This window comes from Triticum urartu, chromosome 5A (genome assembly GCF_056163025.1).
Source record: "Triticum urartu cultivar PI428250 chromosome 5A, HENAU_Tu73, whole genome shotgun sequence".
NCBI lineage: Eukaryota > Viridiplantae > Streptophyta > Magnoliopsida > Poales > Poaceae > Triticum > Triticum urartu.
Window position 1 is genome coordinate 32992916 of NC_141877.1, and position 6306 is coordinate 32999221.

Sequence of the window (6306 nt, forward strand, 5' to 3'; positions counted from 1 at the left end):
ATTCCCGCCGCTTCGTTGAGAATTTCTCCAAGGTTGCTAAACCTCTAACTGAACTCCTCAAGAAAGATAAAAAGTTCGAGTGGACTCCACAGTGCGAGTTTAGCTTTCAGGAACTGAAAAGACACCTGACATCTGCTCCCGTACTGGTACCACCAGATTTCTCCAAGGACTTTATTATCTATTGCGACGCCTCGCGACAAGGACTAGGTTGCATACTCATGCAAGATCGTTAGGTAATTGCCTATGCTTCACGGCAATTACACCCTCATGAGGAAAATTATCCCACACATGATCTAGAGCTTGCAGCTGTAGTCCATGCACTTAAAACTTGGCGACATTACCTCCTCGGTAATCGTTGCGAGATCTTCACCGATCACCAAAGTTTGAAATATATCTTCACCGAACCAGATTTGAATCTAAGGCAAAGATGTTGGGTCGAGTTGACCTCGGATTACGACTTAGGAATAACTTACACCCCAGGCAAGGCCAATGTCATGGCTGATGCGCTAAGTTGTAAATCCTGTTGTAACAACCTGATGTTACAACAAAGTCAACCACTTCTCCATGAGGAATTTCGTAAGCTTAATCTTTACATTGTTCCTTGAGGATTTCTATCCACCCTGGTGGCGAAACCTACCCTTATGGATCAAATCATAGCTGCCCAGAAGCGTGATAAGGGCATATCCCGGATTAAGGAAAACATCGCTAGCGGAGTTGCTAAATGTTTTTCCATGGATGAGCGAGGTGATGTCTTCTTCGAGAACCGCTTGGTGGTTCCCAAGAAACAACATCTACGCCAGTTGATTCTTAAGGAATCTCATGAATCCTCTCTCACCATTCATCCCGGTAGTACTAAAATGTATCAAGACCTATGCCAGAGGTTTTGGTGGACTAGGATGAAAAGAGAAATCGCTCAATACATTGCTAACTGTGATGTTTGTCGTCGTGTTAAAGCAGAGCATCAACGGCCTGCTGGCACCCTTCAACCTTTGGCTATTCCCGAGTGGAAATGGGATAAAATCATTATGGATTTCATCACTGGGTTTCCCAGGACCAAGAGAGCGAATAATGCCATCTTCGTCGTGATCGACCGTCTTTCCAAAGTAGCCCACTTTCTACCTGTTCGTGAGAGTATCACCGCTAGCCAGCTAGCCGATTTATACATCTCCCAAATAGTGTCTCTTCATGGTGTTCCATTGGAAATTAACTCAGACCGTGGGAATCTCTTCACCTCTTGTTTTTGGGAAAGTTTCCAAAATGCTATGGGAACTCGTCTCTCTTTTAGCACCGCCTTCCACCCTCAATCAAGTGGTCAATTAGAACAAGTCAATCAAATTCTGGAAGATATGCTCCGAGCCTCTGTCATCTCGTTCAGAATGGGTTGGGAGAAATGCCTTCCATTCGCGAAGTTTGCTTACAACAATAGTTATCAAGCTAGCTTAGGCAAGGCTCCTTTCGAAGTTCTCTATGGACGAAAATGTCGAACGCCTCTTAACTGGTCAGAAACCGGGGAAAGACAACTCTTTGGCTCGGATATGATTCAGGAAGCAGAAGAACAGGTTCGCGTTATTCGTGAGAAATTGAAAACAGCCCAATCTCGTCAAAAGAGTCAATATGATCATAAACATAAGCCTATGACTTATGAAGTCGGCGAGAAGGCCTACCTTCGGGTTACTCCGTTAAAGGGAACCCATCGTTTCGGTATCAATGGCAAATTGGCTCCTCGTTACATTGGACCTTTTCGCATTCTTGCCAAACGAGGAGAAGTTGCCTACCAATTGGAACTACCTTCGCATCTTTCTAGAGTTCACGATGTCTTCCACGTTTCTCAACTCAAGCGTTGCTTCGCGGATCCTATCCGTGGAGTGGACCACGAACCGCTTGTTCTACAAGATAACCTCTCATATCGGGAATATCCCGTTCGTATCCTTGATCAAGCCGAGCGTACCACTCGACGTCATAATATCAAGTTTCTCAAGGTTCAATGGTCACACCATTCCGAGAAAGAAGCCACTTGGGAAAGGGAGGATCGTCTTCGACTCGAGTACCCCACCTTCTTTCCGGAGGTCCTAAATCTCGGGATGAGATTATTTTGAGTGGGGTTGAGTTGTCACACCCTAGTTAGTTCAAGCATTAGAGTGTGCATCATGTTTAAATTCCTTTTAAATTTGAAATGGGGATGACAGAACCCCAGCACCCCCCTGGAACAACTAGGGTTTATTAAAAACTTTTCCAATGAACCTGAAATGCCCTTCTAAAAAGCCCACCCTTTTTGTTTTAGGTTAAACCTTTGACAAAAATGGTGCACATTTTTCTAGGACATCAAAGGTCATCGGATTAATCCTTATGGTATTTGCATTTGGGCATTTAAATGCTATAAAATATTTTAAATGCTCAAATAATCATAAACTAAAATATTTGCTATTGGATATATTCTAAGCAGTGGCCATGATTAATTTTATGATTTATGGTAATGCCCTGGTATTTTTAATAAAGCCCTGAAGTTACAGATATAATAAATAAATAAGAAAACAGAAAAAAAGGAGAGAGAGAGAGAGAGAGAGAGAGAGAGAGAAACTTACCAGGCGCAGCCCACCAGCCCACCTGGCTCGGCCCAGCCGACTGGCCCTTGCCAGGAGGACGAGGAGCGCGTGGCCGGCGCCCGCGGCCACACGCCGGCCACCTCCTGCTTCCGCCGACGCCCTGGAGGCGCCTATGAGTGCCACGCCGACCCCCACGTCTCCCCCTCTTTCCTCCCACTCTCCCCGTGGCTTCTCCCCCTCTCTGGCTCTCTCCCCATCTTCCTGCCGACGCAGCCGCCGTCGTCTTGCCGTCGTCGCCGCAGCCACCGTCGTCCCCGTGACACCCCACCGTGCCCACGAGCACCGCAACATCTCCCTCGACCTCCTCGACGAGCCACGAGGCCTCGGACACGCTGCAACGCCGCCACCGCTGCAGTTCCCCTCGTCGGTCACCGGAGATCGTCTTTGATGTTTTGCCGCCTCCCAAGCTTCCCCGAGCTCGCCGTTCGCTCCCCTGCAACCGCTGTGAGCTCCGCCACCGTTTCCCCCTCTCCCCGTGCTCGTCCTTTGTCCAGGAGTTGCAACTAGTTTCTGGTGTTTATAGGTTATGTGTTGGCGGTCGTGCATAGCGCTGACCCTAGGGGTGGGCTATGATGCGGTAGATACACCATGGCACGGTGTACCGAGTCACCCGTTTGGTGTCTCGGGAACCATGCACACATAGTTTGGGGCCGTTGAGGACACCCCGGCCAGATTTCCTTGCGGATGGAACCTGAATAGGCGATAAACCTGGACTAGAGACTTGTGAGGTTAGTCAGGTCGTGGTCTACACCCACGTCGGCTTTCGCTTGAAGTCTGCCGAGCACATGTCGTGTGCAGACGCTAAGTGGTGGAAACATGTGTGATGAAGTACACCCCTGCAGGGTATAAAACTATTCGAATAGCCGCGTCAGCGGTAAAGGACTACTTGGTTGCCTATACAGTTCATAGACAAGTTAATGGTTACTACTAAAAGACTCAAGATAAGTGTGAGTATCGAGGATGGCCCTCTTGTAGGATGACGAGAGAGGATCCCTGGTGGAGTATTGTGTTGGTGAGTAGTGGACTCGGGTGCGAAAACTATTTTACTAGTGGAGTTCTGTAGGATAGCTTAGCCAAGAGTCAAAGCTGGCTTGCTACAATAACCCCACCACCTTCTTGAGAATGAGCATGTATAGTAGGTTCTGTTGTAAGACTAGCTGAGTACCTTTGTACTCATGTTTGCTTAATTACTGTTTTCAGACGACAACACCGCCCCCTCCGATGGGTTCTACGTAGACCTTGACGTCGACGAGTGACTAGCCACCCAGGTGGTGATCCTGGCCATGGAGGGCCCTATGTAGATAGACAGGCTTCGAGAAGCCTTCTTGCTTTCTAGTGTCTGTACTCAGACTATTTACTTCTACTTGTGCTTGTATGATTGTATGACTTGAGTGTCGGGTCATGTGACCCCTATCTGTATGAACATGTTATGTATGGCTCTCTGGAGCCTTTAAATAAAGTACTTGAGTTGTAGAGTTATGTTGTGATGCCATGTTGTATGTACTCATATCGGGCATATTGTGTGTATGATTGAAATGCTTGGTATGAGTGGGATCCGACAATATAGTTGTTTATCCTTGGCAGCCTTTCTTATGGGGAAATGTAGTCTAGTGTTCCTCGAGCCATAGTAGTCTGCTACAGCCAGGTTCACCGGAGTCCTGCTAGCCAAGCACTACTGCTCAGGTCACTTGACTGGCCGGCATGTGTTTCACTTTGTTCCTATGTCTGTCCCTTCGGGGAAATGTCACGCGGTGACATCCAGAGACCTGCCTAGCCTGCTACAGCCCAGGTTCCCCGGAGTCCTGTTAGCCAAGTGCTACAGCCCGGATTCACTCGCTGATGACCGACATGCTCGATGTGATTCATGTATGCCTGTCTCCATAGGTCTGTGCCGCTTTGGGTTCACGACTAGCCATGTCGGCTCGGGTTCTCTGTCATATGGATGCTAGTGACACTATCATATACATGAGCCAAAAGTCCACTGGTAGAAAAAGGGCCTATAGTCCCGGTTCGTAAGGGCCTTTAGTCCCGGTTCCTGAACCGGGACTAAAGTGTCGGTACTAATGCCCTGACCCTTTAGTCCCGGTTCAATCCAGAACCGGGACTGATGGGCCTCCACGTGGGCAGTGCGCAGAGCCCAGTCAAGAGACCCTTTGGTCCCGGTTGGTGGCACCAACCGGGACCAATAGGCATCCACGCGTCAGCATTTCTGTGGCTGGGGTTTTTGTTTTTTTTTTGAAAGGGGGGGGGGGGTTGGGGGTTTTGGGGGTTAATTTAGGTGTTTCATATATTGTGTTAGCTAGCTATAATTAATAGAGAGAAGTGTCCTCTCTTATGTCCGTGCTTGGTCGACGCTATGTACTATACATACGTATTGAGAGGACTAGATACGCTGGCTAGCTAGTAAGCAAATGAAGGAAACAGAAGATCGTCATGAACATATATGCATACAGAGAGAAGTGATATCGACCACCTCTCCTTCTCTGAGAGATTGGTCGAACAACAAGTTCTCGTATATCTATCTGACACTACCGGCTACATATATACAATAATTATCTCTTACAAATATAATCATACGGACTCAGGGTCCACATAGAATTCTCCGTCTTCAGGGATCACGTGGTCAAGAAAGAATGCCACCAATTCCTCTTGAATTTCTTGCATGCGAGCTGGTGCTAGGAGTTCATCCCGCTTCCGAAACATCTAATTTGAAGAAGGGGGTCAATACATATATATATATATATAAATGAATGAAACTCAACACAAATGATGGTAATAAAATAAAATTGTGAATGTTGTTATTTACGTACTTCATATTGTTCGTTAGAGTACCCGCCCCGCTCACAGGTCGTGTGGCGGATGGACTCGCAGATGTAGTATCCACAGAAATCATTCCCTTGTTCCTTCCACAACCACTTTACAAGAAATAGAGGTCAATCAAGCTGATACGCAAGAATGCTAAATGGTATTGATGAAACTAGCGCTTGAATCACTAGGAGATGCGCGGAACATGCTACTATAGTACTTACTTTCGGGTGTCTAAATTCCAGCTCCTTCGGCAGTCCCGGAACTGTTTTGGTGAATTTTCTCCAAACCCTGCAGGACAAAGAAAACAATTACTTGATATCAGGAAATGAACAAAGTTGCTGATATGGTGGATAATGATCGATTTAACTTACTTCTGGAGTATTTGAGTCATGTCTGCATAGTCCTGGGGTTCTTTTCGTTTTGAGTCTAAGACGGTTACTAGTCCCTGCTCAAGCTTAATCTCTAGGAGAATATAGTGGAAACTGCACACACATGCATAACTCATGAATTACATTACTATAACCTTGACTAATATATAAGGGAAACCGAATACGCACAAGACAGTAACACTCACCTGAAGTTGTAAGGAAAGAGTATTATATATTTGTTTTGATTTGTTATGAATGATCGTAGCAAGTTGGCCTCGGTAGCTGCGGCATGAAGTTTAACTTGAGTTGCATCTATGAGATATGTGTTAATGAACCCAATATCACCGACTTGTCTTTTCTTCAATTCGGCGATCTTCAATCTGCATAATATAGTGAGGATGATTATAAATACATGCAATGAAAGAGCTAAGCTATATAGAGAAACTTAATGATAGAAGTAGTACTACTTACAGACAGTAGCAGGCGACCGTTGTTTTATCGAGGGCAAATTGATTGAAAAACTGATA